Source organism: Pteronotus mesoamericanus, unplaced genomic scaffold (assembly GCF_021234165.1).
Source record: "Pteronotus mesoamericanus isolate MK-2021 breed Mesoamerican mustached bat unplaced genomic scaffold, CSHL_Meso_final scaffold_54, whole genome shotgun sequence".
Lineage (NCBI taxonomy): Eukaryota > Metazoa > Chordata > Mammalia > Chiroptera > Mormoopidae > Pteronotus > Pteronotus mesoamericanus.
In genome coordinates this window covers 38,455,034-38,469,588 of record NW_026555321.1, presented here as the reverse complement: position 1 = coordinate 38,469,588, position 14,555 = coordinate 38,455,034, and the positions used below count along the sequence as shown (strand labels likewise).

General features: G+C 41.5%; 1 protein-coding gene across 1 annotated transcript in view; it reads right to left on the bottom strand.

Moving 5' to 3' along the window:
• The window catches only part of CACNA2D3 (calcium voltage-gated channel auxiliary subunit alpha2delta 3), an 860,744-nt gene that overhangs the window by 617,312 nt on the left and 228,877 nt on the right, over window positions 1-14,555 (bottom strand). The window lies entirely within an intron of this gene.

Sequence of the window (14,555 nt, the reverse complement as noted above, 5' to 3'; positions counted from 1 at the left end):
AAAAAATGATTTTTTGTTCTGTTTGTATTTCATCTTTTTGTTCCTGGTCATTTTGGCTTACCAGGGGAAACAAGAGAAAGAAATGTGCAATGAGAGTGGAAAGGTAATGAAAAATGTAATCACACAACCAAAGTAACCTAGTACTGGACTCCTACTGATTCTATCAGAATGAACAAATTGTATACAAGTGAAAAAAATTAAATTAAAAATTCCTAAGATTGGAGGGGGGTCATTATGGACAAAAATTCTTAAAGCAAAACAAATACTAAAACCAAAGATAAAAGTTGTTGTTTTTTTTTTTATTTCCCATGATAAAGCTAAAAAGCATTGGCTTGTAAATGCTATTATAATGGAATATTGGAAGATTTCAAAGCACTTAATATGTTTAGTGGTTTTCATTTAATGTTTCACAACAATACATTTAATACTCATATTAGGGTTTTTATTGGCATTTTTTCTAGAATATATGCATAATTCTTTCTCAAGTACTGTTTAAGCTCAACTAGGGGATTCTAAGGAAAATCTATCATCATTAATGGATTTAAGCTTCATTGATGATTAACCTGGAGCTAGTTTTTGAATTGTCATTAAAACCAAAACAGTAAGAGCTAAATGTGTAGAAAACTACCAAAAGGAGTGATCCAAGAGAAGTAATAATTACTACTACCACCACATCCAGTGTAGCACATTCATCTTTTCCTCACACTCGATTTAGTGGCTTTTGTTTTAAGGGCTAGAGTTTAATGGAGTAAGAGTTACAACAATGGGTACATGGGGTTAATTCTATCCTAGCATCACGTTGCCTTGCAGGGCACGCTGGCCATCTACAGAGGTGAGGACAGAGGAAACCCATAGCCTCTCTACAGTCACAAATCTCGTACTCAGTGGATCTCAAAAACAAAATGAAAACTCACTATCCTCATTAAATGCTATCAGCACATCAAAAGATGTCTCCAAGAATCTGGACAAAATGAGATCTATTTGTTCCCAGGATTAATTTCAAACACTTCTCTCTTGGATGTAGGTCAAAAAAAAAATCACAGTTTAAGAACCATTATGTTAAAAAACAAAAATGTAAGATGTTCAAATTTACATTTTCATTCCTTCTGTCACTCAAATCCCTTTCCTTCTGTTCTCAGGATAGAGTGTTTATCACTCTGTAACAGCGCAGATTAGTCTTTGCTGCTTTTGTTACTGGATGACGACTTCCCAAAGTATGGGACTTGTACCATTGGTGAGCCATGAAACAGCATGTGGTGGTTGGCAGAAGGGTGAGGGACATGCACAAGGGAGGCAGCTATTTCACCTGAAAGGACAAATGACAAAGAATGTTGACTGTAGGCCAGGAAGCTTCCCAGAACTGACACTTAGGCTGAGCCCTGTGGGAGAACTGGAGGTTCTTCCAGAAGGAAAGATGCTGAAAGACTGTTACAGCCTATGAAAACATTGTAAACAAAATTTTAGAGGCTGGACCTCAAAGACCTACATGGGGCCACGTTATTGGCTGGGTGACTATCAGACGATCAACAAGGGCAAAAGGAATAACCTGGAAAGAAGGACACAATTTGACAAGAAGAAATCCAAGACATTTTTTCCCTCCCATCCTAAAATACTAACACTGTCATTAGAGTCCTGAGAGTTTAATAATATTTAGCAATTGTTATTGATACAAATGTTTCTACTTTTCAACTCCAATTTAAATGGCACATATAATTCACCAACTATCAAGATGATTGTTTCTTTAGAGAAAAACAACTTCGATAAGGGGCCTTCATTATTTCTTTGTTCCTTCAGAAGAAATAAGCTTTGTTGCACACGAATGAACATTTTGTATAAAATGACCTTCTGCCTGAAAGATGCAAAGATTGCCTCTGCTTTAAAAAAGGCAAACATTTCAAAGTAGATTATAAAAGCTAATCTATGAAGTTTCTAGAAAAAGCTGGTAATGGGACAATAGAGCAAACATTTCATGTGTGTGTGGGGACCTCTCTTCCCTTCTGCCTACTCTTCCCCTTCCTGTCTCCTTCAGATTGTGTGAGGCTACCCCAGCCTTTCACAAGACAAAATAAGCCTAAAGTCTACATTGGAAGACAGGATCACAATCAATAACAAATTATCTTTGTTTCCACAGGAGAGACATGTTATCAATTTGAGGCTGATTAAATTAATACCTGTTATCAACACGAATGGCCTCTTTCAAAACCAAAGCCATCTCATTCTACATCTAAGGCTGCATTTGCCAAAGTGCAACATTTGCAAAGCTATTAAAGATGGAAACAGTCAAACTCAGCTCTAAGAGCCACCCAAGGGCCAAAAGAGCTGGGAAGGAGAGAGAAGATAAGTCAATCCTATATTTCAGCCCAAGTAGTTTGTCCAAGTGATCCAGCATTTTAAAGAACAGTCTTCTGCTTGTGTAACCCTGTGGGAATGGTTTAGAGTTGATTAGCAAAATCAAGGCTATTTAACCTAAACCTTATAAAGTCCTCTCGGAGTCCCTCGGTTCTGAGATAACTGAACTAGATCTTTTGTGGGGCAAGTGAGCTGTTGTGAATTTCCCAAGAGGAGAGTCCAGGAAGAACAGGATTGTTACGCTCCATCAGTTTGAGGACAAGCATTTGTTTTACACACTGGACACCATCTGTCACCGAGGGCTCTGACAGTGGTGAATAAAATTCTGTTCCACCCTTAATTACATCCTTTCCAGCAGCTTCTTTTGACTGGAACCCACAATGGTGGAGCTTTGAACATACTGTCCCACTAGCTAAGGAATATGGGGACACCTGCCGAAAAAAAGACAGATAGGACAAAATGAAGTGTAGCCCAGTTAAGAAGGGATAGTCTCCATGAGAAAGTCTGTCCTACAGAGAGTTTCCATTCCTGGTGGTAGCAACAGGTTTCCATCGCTTTTGTTCAATTTAACTTAACAAGTATTTGTTAAGAATCTATTAATTAACCAGAACAGCAACAAGAACTGAGTGGGACAAGAAAAAATAGATGACTTTGTCTTGGCCCTCAAGAAGCTTTTAGTCTTTTAAGTATTGTGGCTCAGGAGAATCAGACAGTCTCAGAGTCCAAGGACAGGGGTTTGAAGCCAAGTTATCCTACTCACTGGCTGCTTGACCCCAGGAAAAACCTCTCTTCTCAGAGTCTTGATTTTCTTATCTGATGAACTAAAATAAAATGTCATCTTTAGTTTATACCTCTGTGTGTGAATTTGATGAGAACATACACACAAAACATTTCCTCAAGGATTCCACACAAGTGTAAGACATCACTATGATGACGCAGGGGAAGCGACAAGATTTTCAGGCATAGCACAGCTTGACTGGAACAAGGAGACTTCACAGAGTCTGTGCCTCCCACAGTTGGCTCTCATATGGGGAGAACTTGGAAGAACTCCTCAAGTTCACAGTTACATGGAGGTTATGTGAAAGTTAATTCTTCTGCCAAGGAAGGACTCCAAACCTTGTGTTCTCAAACGCAAGGCTGTGCACCTGCTCCTTAAGGGCTGGTTTTCAGAATCCACCACTCTGTTTCAGCTTCAGTGGCAAAATCTGTGATCAGTGAGGCTGAAAATGAACTGAGACAAGGGCCTTTATCAAAAGGTTTGACTGATGTCCTCAAAATGGCACAAATAAAAAATTAGGCTGTTTGCCAACACAAGCTCCTTTGACAGATGGCACTGTGAGACTTAGAGTGTGGCAGGACGGCGAGTGTGGCAGGACATGGAGTGTGATAGGATAGCAAGTGTGGCAAGATGGCAAGTGTGGCAGGATGGGGAGTGTGACAGGACAGTGACAGCAAGTGTGGCAGGACAGCGTGTGCGGCGGGGCGGCGGGTGCGGTGGGGCGGCGAGTGTGGCAGGCAGCTCCCAGCCCTGGGCCCCAACCATGATCAGGAAAATAAAATTACCTTCCCCCTTGAATATGGGAAAATGAGGAGCGATTTCCATGTCCATTCTGACATTACCTTCTCAAGATGGATTTTTATGTAAGTTAGAGGCAGGAAAAAAGTTATTTTAATTTCATTTTTATTCTTTCCTTCTATCCATCCATCCAGAAGTTCACCAGGCAACTTTAGTGTGGGAGGCAACATATCATGCTGGTCCAGAGAGCAAGCCCTGGGGTCAGACAACCTGACTTTGAATCTAGGGGCAAAGTTCTTAATACATAGTAAATGCCCATTGATGTTAGTCCTTATCATCAAAGGTGAGGACAATAGTGATGATGATGATGAAGTATGTGAGAAGAATTATGCCAGGGGCTTGGGCCAGGAAGATGAGCAACATGTCCATAGCTGAGCTAAGAGGAGAAGCAAGAAATTAGACAGTGTTACCTGGGCTATGCTAGGAGGTAACATTAGGTGATAATATCAAACAATTACTGGGTTTCACACTTCCTAACCTAGTGCCAAACTGTTCTAGGTGCTTCGGTCAATGAACCCAGGTTAATTCTCACAACTGTCCTATGAAGGAAAGCACAGATATCATCCCAACTTTATATGTGGGGAAACCAAAGAGCAGGGAGGATAAAGTGTATGAGAGCTCAAAGCAGGGAGCAGACAACTCTCCAGGGTGTGCGGCACCAGTGTGGGAAAGGCTTCATAACTGACGTGACAGTGAGCCTGTATTAAAGGATGAGAGGAAGTCGGCCAAGTGGCCGAGAGAAAGGATGGGAACATGAACAGCAAAGGCTCCAAGTTAGGGGCCTCATGTGTCTACAGAGAGGCAGGTGGTTTGGAATGGGGAAGGTCAGTGGTGTGCGGGGAAGGGTGCAAGAAGGCAGACAAGTGAAGTTCCGGTGAGCAAGGGCAATGAGCAAGGCTAAGGAATACTATGCTCTGTGCACAGTGGGGGAGGAAAGCTGACGAGGACTGATTGGGTATAAAAGCAATGCAATCAGTTCTGAAATTTAAGTTATCTTCAAATTAATCTGGTAGCAGTGTTGAAAAAATAAATTAGAAGGAGATAAATCTAAAACAAAGAAAGACTGTAGCAGAGACATCACTTGCTTTACAGCCACTCCCTCCACAAATATATCAATCCATCAGTGGGTCCTGCAGGCTCTCCCTACAAAATGTGCCCCATGTTTCACCACTTTTATCACGGCCTCCCCTGTTACAACCCTAATCGAAGCCACAAGTATCTCCCCCTGGAAACTCCAGCCTCTAAACAGGTCTTCAGCTTCTTCTCCATGCCCTACAATCAATTCTTTACACAGTTGCCAGAAGGAGTTCTATTAAAAATAATTCTCATGGCATCATTCCCCTGTTGAAACCTTTAATCACTTCCTGTCAGTCATGACCATGACCCACAGGCCCTTCACAATCTGACCCTGCCTCCTCAGTTCCTCCTCCTCCCCCACTGGCCCCAGACTCCCAGCCATCCTTCTGACCCCAGACCACCACTTTCTTGTCTATTACTCTTGCCATTCTCTTGACCTAGAATGTTCTCTTCCTGCGTCCTCCGATGTTTGCCCCCTCCTCGTCATTCATTCTGCCACTCAAATGACTCCTCCTTAGAGATATAATCCCCACACCAACTCCAACGAACGGTGACTGACTTCATGCTAAAGTAGTACGGAGAACATGGCTAGTGCTCAAAATAAAGCTGTGGGTCAACTTAAACATCTGTTAATCCTATTGTGTCCATTCCAGGGACTGAATTTAGAGGGGAATGTAAAGTTTATAAGACACAAGTCCTTCCTTTGAGGACATTACAATCTAGGGAGGGAAAGAGGCAGGCAACTGCAACACAATGTGACAAAAATTCCTACAGGAGGAAGCAAGGGATACTACGGACGTCCACTGAGGGACAAACTAAACTAGGTGTAAGAGGTACAAGAAGACTTCTCATCTATGTTGAGACTTGAATGACATGAGTTAGCCCAGAAAACAAAGGAAGAACATTTCAGGATGCAACAGTCCCTAAGGCAAAAGAGACCATGACATATTAAAAAAATTACAGGAAGTTCACTGTCCTGGGTGTATAGGAGGGTTGATTGCACAGGGGTGGAGAGTAGTGAGAAAGAAGGCTGGGAAGTTTTAAGTACCTTAATGTTACTGAATTTTAAAATTATTAAACGGTGATCCAAGGCCATAAAGAGAGTGACTGTAAAGAAGACATGCTAAAGCTATTTAGGGAAGAGAGTCTGCAAGACTTAGAGGCCAAGAGAACTTAGAGAAGGAGGGAGAAGTCAGAGTAATGGTCATTAGCTTTGCTGCTATTTGCCACTACCCAGTACTGCCCCCAAGAGATATCCAGGAATGGTCAGAGAGGAAGGTGGAGCTCAGGAGGGACATTTGAGAAAGAAGGGCAGGCAGGAGCCGCAAAATATCACTGCAAGACTAAGAAATATGATGATAGAAAATATGGTGATTGAGGGTGTGTTTTTGAGGGAGACTATTGATTCCCAGCACCATCTATGATGTTCCTTCTATGGCAGGGGCAGGAAGCCTGCGGACTACGTGTGCTTGAGTTCCTTGCCACAGGGTGTCAAGTTAGATTCCTGAGAGATCCTCCAGGCAAGAAGAGAAGACCCCAATATTCTCCAGTTGAAGTGATGGGCAAATGTGTGGGCACCTACAGATGGCAGGGAACTTTTGCCTGTGCCATGCAGATGCCCTCCTGAGGACTACCCACGGGGCCTGCAGACTGCTATGGCCACTGGCGGTGGCTCCCTGCGACCAGGGCACTTCCTGAGTCTATGAACTTGGGCAGCAGCTTCCCTGACCCTCATGCCCCCAGTTCTTCTATCAAGTAAGCCTTGAATTCCCTGTATTAAATCCCTGCCTACTTGAAATACCTAAAGGTTTTTGTTTTGTTTTGTTTTGTCTTTCTGATCAGACATGACTGGGTGAGCCAAGGGGTGACTGTGTAAGACCAGTTGAGGTACAGAGGTAGGTGCACAGGACAAAAGTGCAGAGAGCAGAGAAGTGGGTGATGAAAGATCAGGAAAGTAAGTCTAGACTCCTATATCAAAAAAAAAAAAAAAAAAAAAAACCCAGAAAGAAAAGAGGGATGGAAGGAAAGAGGGAGGAGAGGTTCGGGCCATAGCAGGAAGGGAATGCAGAATGAAGGAAGGCTTAGAGAAGACAACAGGCTCACATTAACTAAAGCAGTAATAAGCACTGTCCTGGGAAGCTCCCCACAGGCCCAGCTCAGGGTAGCTCTAGGAGTCTTCCCAGGAACCAGAAAGCCCGTGGACCCAGGCCTCCAATTCAAAGGGCCTTAGAGTTAGACTTTCCACATTATCTCCTACAGAGATTAGAGGTATAATCACAGAGAAACCATAGCATCAGAAGGAGAACTCCTTAAAGTTGTATCCCTTTCCTGGACCATGCTGCATGATCATTTTTCTTTACTGTATCCTTCATTTTCCTGGGAAGCACTCTGTTATGTTGTTTAGGCACTCTTTAATAAAAAGCAGTCATTTGTTAATGTAACTATTTAAAATATACCACAGTTTCAACTATGATTTGTCATTTCTTCATTTCATAACATATGGGATCCTTGGAAAAACAAACAAAAAAAACCCAAAAACAAATGGCCTGGGTCATGTGTAACTTTTGAAGGGCTCTGGGAAACAGGACCACGCTAGTTTTTCCTCCTCCAGGATCAAGTCAAATGCATGAACTTGGTGTGAAGATCATTTCAAATGAAACCAAGAATGGGTAATAAAAAATAAGGCTGTTTTTAGAATCTTGGTCCCCACACATTTTACACAAATCCCTTGCATCAATGTCCTCAGAATAGGCCCTGTTCCCACCATGTAGAAATAAAACTCTGAAGCCAGCACTGTGAACCTTGCTGACACTTTGCAGAAAAATGACAGCTTCAACTCAAAACATGGAGTCGTAAGGGAACCAACACTTATGACATGAAACTATGTGCATGAGCTTTTGAGTCCACAGGTTGCCAAGCAAACCAAGGGGCTGGTTCTTAATGATGTGTGTGTACCTTAAATTCATTTTTTGTTAACTCTCCCTTCTACTCCTCATATGTTCCTTCTTCTTGCATTCAAGAAATGACATTTTCACCCTCTGGAACCAGGCTTAACAATTTTAAATTTCCAAAGATGAAGAGCTGACTTAAAGGCTAAACTTCCTCTCCCTTTTTTAATGCCCAGGTAATGAACTGAAATTACATTGAATTTTGATGGAAAGCTACTCATATATTTCATGCTCTCAGCTTCAACTCTTTCTCCCCTGTGAACTCTTAATTATGACTTTATTTCAAAATGACAACGAAATAAGGAGATATATGAACACATGTGAGTGGTAAAAGATTGGAGGATTTTTTTTAAATGAAGCAAAACAGAGCTAATGAAGGACTAAATCCATTTTACATAAAAGTAAAACTAAGAGCAAAAACTGAACTTTCCTCAGGTCTCGTTCAATGTCTCATTTGTACGCCACGCTTTGCTCTCACGTAGCCCCTCCTTGCCGCCCAGGCCCCACAGCTTGGAGTCCTGGACATTTCCTAAGCTCTTCCAGGACCGAACAAAATGGAGTCTTCATTTTGGCACAAGGCACTGACACTCTTTGTTCTCCTTTCTGCAAACACCTACACCATCCTTATACTGTGAAATAGGCACCGAGAGTAGTAAGTTACAGAAAATTTCCACTTTGTGAACAAAAAGCAGTTGAGTATCAGCAATTCTACATAGTTTGAGCTAATTCATAAAATACATTTGGACTTTAATGGTTTTTAAATTCCCTTTAATGTTCCCAAGAAGCTAAATGATTTTGAGAAAATTAGGAGTCCTAGGAAAATGCAGAAGATGGAATGAACACGATCGAGGCCCTTCTTGATGCCAGGCAGCTTACAAATGTTTGTCTGTCCCCACGGCACAGGTGAGAAGCAGTCTCAAAGTGACCCCGTGACTGAGTTAGGGGGTTAAGAGTGGAACTCTGGACACTCGCTTGGTTAAACTGACAGGAAGACTGAGACCATAGATGCCCATGTGGATCCCCTCTGGAGTGACACAGGTCCCCTTGAAACCATAGCCACTAGCAGCAGCTACCTCTACGGGTCCTGAAGAGAAGGTCCTTAAATTCCATCATGCAAATAAACTGAGGCTATGATGTCTTCACTGGAGCCTGCCTACCATCAGTGTTATGCTTTCAAACCAGATATAAACTGAGGGGCAAAAGGGCTACTTTAAAGAAAATTGTGCATTCTCATATCTTTTGTCTTGTGTCAGAAGACAAGCATGCCTGCCCTCTATTCATCTTCCAAGAGAAAAGCAGACTGATGTTCTGGTCACAAATTTCTTCCTGTCCCAAAAACATGGGTGAAAAATCTACCTTTGAAGATGAAGGGGGAAAAAAAATCAGTCTTCAGGCTGATAATTGTCTAGCGTCTCTCACTGCCAAACAGTCCTCCCTTTCAGGCCTGGAAACCACTTAGAGAACTTCCCGTCCCCATCTCCATGGCGACAGGAGGTTAGCACAGGAGTCAAGACCGAACATTCAGTGTTTGATGTGCTGGGAGAGGCAGCAGCCTTATGGGCTCTGATAGCAGCTCCTCAGTGGCATCCTTTAGGTCAAGTCCCACTCTGTCCCCAGGAGGAACCAAGCACAATCAACTCAGCAGTAACAGAACACATCAGCAGGGACACAGACAGCAAACAGGGGAAGAACTGTGTTAGATCGCATCAGGTAAGCATGACTTATAAAGCAAGGTGACACGGTAGAGAGTAGTAGAGAGTGACAGGGACATGCATGTTTGAGTGGTCAGGAAAGGGATCCCTGAATCTAAATAACAAAAAAGAGCCAGAGGCTCTCTGAAGGAAGAGCTTTCTGGGAAGACAAACAAGTACAAAGGTGCTGAGGTGCTGGCTACAAAAACCAAACACAGGTCTCCGGCCGATATCTGAAACCCCTGGATCCAGGTATGCTATGCTAGTTCAGGATTATTTGGATTTTAGAAAAATAAAGTGATGTATGTGTCTCATATTTATTACAAATCATCCCCAGTGAGGGCTAGTGCAGCACCCCATAATCAAATATTAACATTTCTGTAGTAAGACATATGATTATTCACACTAATTACAACAGATGTTACAAATGTTAACATGTCAGTTTAGGTCAGGCTTTTTCACCAAATGAGTTGGGAAAAAAATTTCAATTTTCAGAGCTTTCTAGGTTTCTAAATCACAGAATGGACCTGTGAACCTGCTGGGAATTGAAAAAAAAAATAAATTGATAGAAGTTTCTCAATCTCATGTTTGTTAGCCACAAAGTTTTCTCAGGCCCTTGGCTCAGCTCCTATCTGGGCAAGTCACAAAATTAAATGAATAAAGACAAATCAAACAACTGGCAATAGGAAGATGGGCCGTGCGGAAGTGATGAAAATACACACACAATGTGATGTGCATCAAGGACCACATTACGGTGTTCTATGTACAATCTGATAAATCCAATAAACTCATTAAACTGTACACTGAAAATGGTGAATTGTATTGAATGTTATATCTCAATTAAACTTGTTAGAAAAATAACATCAATGGAAGAAACTCAGAAATGTGAATTAATAGACCAGTTTTTCAAATCCAGAAACCCACTTATGAATAGTGTGATCCTATTTTCTCACAGTAAAAGTATCCCAAGTACTGTAAAATGGTACAGCTCCACTGGAAAACAATCTGGCAGTTCCTCAAAAGGTCAACAGAGACCTACCATGTGACCTAGAAATTTCACTCCTACATAAGAAAAATGAAAACCTATGCCCACACAAAAAGGTGGGACCACCCCCAAAAAACAGAATTTATTTATAAAAAATTGTGTATTTATTTTTATATGTTTAAACTCAGTCACCTTGAAAGTACTCTCCATTTGATGCAATACACCTATCAAGATGCTTTTTTCTACTGCTCAAAACTGTTTTTGAACATGTCAATTTTAATATCTTTTAGTATTTCTGTCGTTTTCTGTTTTACCTCCTCCACATCGGCAAAATGTTTCTCCTTGAGGACTTTTTTCATCGGAGAAACAAAAAAAAAGTTGCTTGGAGTGAGATCGGGAGAATAGGGAGGGTGGGGCACACGGCTCATGCAGTTTTTGGTCAAAAACTGCTGAACATCAGTGCTGTGTGGGCCAATGTGCTTGTGAATCACTCATCATGAAATAGGCAAACACATTGAAAGAGTCTTCAAAAAGTTCACTGAAGTCGAACACAGCCTCTAACAACTCCAGCTAGTACACTGATACAGATGAGTTCCTAGAACACCCACCTAGTGGGGGAAGCCTGTATTGCAAGGGGCTAAGCCTCCAGAAGATAATTCCAGTTTTTTGGGAACCTACCTTCATATAGACAAATGTTCAAAGCTATATTAATCATAATAGCCCAAAAGTGGAAACAACCCAAATGCCCATCAACTGATGAATGGATAAACAAAATGTGGTATATCCATACAATGGAACATTATTTGGAAATAAAAAGCAATGAAATACTAACACATGCTATAACATGACTGAAATTTGAGAACATTATAGTAAGTGAAAGGAGTTAGTCACTAAAGACCACAAATTGTATGATTTTGAGTATATGGAATGCCCAAAAGAGGAAAATCCATATAAAGTAGATTAGTGGATGTCTAAGGCTGGGAAGAGTAATGAGATTGAGGAAATAATAGCTAAAGGTATTGGGTTTCCTTTGGGGGTTGATGAAAATATTCTAAAATCAATTCTTGTGATGGTTGTGCAACTGTAAATATACTAAAAACCACTGAATTGTATACCTTAGGTAGGTAAATTATATGGTATGTAAACTATATTTCAATAAAACTGTTATCCCTAAAAAGTGTCAGGATGAAATTATATATGTACCGTTGTCTCCTTTACCTCAATGCATACAATGATTCCTTGGTGCCAACGTAGCAAGTACAACCTGTCATCATAGAATGTGACCACTAAGCACCATCAACAGAGGGAAAGTTCTCATCTACCAACTATGAAACTGGGAAAGTCTGTGCAGAAATTTAAATCTGCTTTAAAGACTTACTTATTTACTTGGTTCTTAATTGGGATCCTTTATGCACCTTTAGCACAACAACCCATTTCAGATTAACTAGCAGAATTACTGTCATTTGCATTAACTGTGATTAGAAACTCTAAATAAATATTATTGAGGTAAATGTAAGTTAAATATATTAAAATGCTCCTTAGAAGCGTGTTGTAGTGTGCACATTCAACGCTAGAGTCTAAGAATTACGACTCTGATGGCATCTAGCAGATTTCTAGGTGAATCTAGAAGTAACATGCAAATAGTGTTAGTTAAAAATTTCTCACTCCTTGGGAAAGTAAACAACAAATGGAGGAAAAGATCTTAGATTTGCCATATTTTGGAAGGCTTGTTACAATGCATTACTATTCATTTATAATCCATGGCATTCCAAAAAGATTTTCCCAAGAGGAAAAAAAAAAAAAGCAGCTCAATTATTAGATTAATTAAGAACATCTGCTCTTACAGGGCATTGAAATCAATTAGTTAACAAATATTTATTAAGTATCCACTATATACAAAGAATGTGGCCTGGCACTGACGTGAGCTACATAACACTTATGACGGTTTCTGCCCGCAAAGAATTCGTAGTCCTGTTTAGCAATAGCAATGATAAATTACTATCCCTGATGCTGTCTGCCAGATCAGACATCCAATTAACAGGAAGCATAAGAGTTGATGGAGTGAGAACTTACCCCAGGAAGAGAGAAGAGGAGGATTTTGGACTAAATTTTAAAGGTGCCTAGGACTGAGCCTTGACATCCCACCACCAGCTGCTTGGAGCAGTGTGTATATCACTGAATGCCATGTAGATGGTCGCCCAGTACAGCCATGGCTCCCCTGTCACTCTCAAATCTAATAATAATCACCAAGAATGAACTTGGTTCTATTCTACACTACTTAATCCTATTCTATACTACTATTTTTAAAAATTTTTTGTATCATTAAGTTATTTTACAAGTTTTTTAAAAGAATAATGTTTCAAAAAGAGAATCAAAATGGCAGAAGAGTGAGTGGAAGTCACATTGACCTCCTCCCAGGTCCAATCTGGAATTACAGCTAAATTGTGGGAAAATCACCTGGAAAACAACAGAACAATAGTGAGAGAAAAACCTTATAACCTTGGACAGATAGGAGAATAAACTTTAGTGCAATCTAACTGGTAAGTAGAGCAGTAGAGACTCGAGAAGGTGGGCAGGGAATCCATGCGTGGCAGCATCAGAAGGATATTGAAAGGGCCAGTTGGATCCCCATAAGAAAAGCGGGGTCTAAACCAAAAGTGGGGATCTCCAGCCTACAGCACCAGAGCCCAAGAAGTACATAGAAAACAGCCAGCTGGGAAAAGTGGCAGGGCTGCTCTCTGCCAGAGACAGGAGGGTGGAGATGCAAAGAGCCGTTTAAAGGGCCAACACATAAATTTTTATTTGCAGCCACTTACCTAGATCTCCAGCAAAGGCGGGGGCAGAGTGAGCTGGAGACTCCTGAGGAGAGATAGGGAAGGAAGCTGTGGGGAGAGAACTGAAGGAATAGGTGGTGAGATCTTGGTGCTGACTCATCCCCCATACGGCCATAGCCATTTTGCTCAGGAAGACCACTTCCCTGAGTAGCAACAGTGGGAGAGGACACAATAGCCCCACACCCAGCAGGGACCCGGCCCTGGCCCAGTAGTGCTAAAGCCTGACTGCTGAGTACAGAGTGGCAGCCACAGATAGTAGATCCCTGGAAAAAGGGGACGTGGAGTGGTCTAGAGACACTTGAGGACAAACTGGAGACAGGAGCTTTAGGGAGAGAACAAAGAGAGTAGCTGGTAAGAATCTCAGTGCTGACTCCTCCTCCATACAGCAGAAGCCATCTGGCTCAGGAAGACCACGCCCCTGAGCAGCACCAGTGTGAGAAGATACAATAACCCCATCCCCAGGAGGACCTAAGCCCCTCCCTGTGGTGTCTAAGCCTTACTGCTGAGTGCAGCGTGACTAGATTAACAGCTGAAGGAGACAGCCACAAACAGTAGATTCCTGGAAGTCCCAAACAGACTGCCTAAGGTCAGATAGGATCAATATCTGACATCATCAGAGGCATATCCAGGAAAAAAAAAAACAAACCAGCGGTCTCCTACCATAGAAGTTCACACCACAAAGCCAGAAAATCAAGACAGATCAATTTAAGAAGCAGAAGCAAAAAAGAAGGGTCTCACAAATAATGGGAAGACAAAGAAATACACTCCACTCAAAGGGAAAGGAGCAATCCCCAGAAAGAGAACTAAATGAAATACAGGCAATTAAATTACCAGATATTGAGTTCCAAACAATGGTTCTGAGGAAGCTCAATGAGCTCAGGGAGCTCAGAGAGAATTACAAAAAACTACAGGGAAACTATGAGGAATGCACTGCAAACTATATCAGCATGAAAAAGGACATAGAAACTATCAATAAAAGACAAGAGGAAATGAAGAATACAATTTCTGAATTGAAGAACACAGTAGAAGGAATCCAAAGCAGGCTAGAGGAAGATGAGGAATGAATCAGCAAGCTGGGGGACAAGGTAGAGAAAA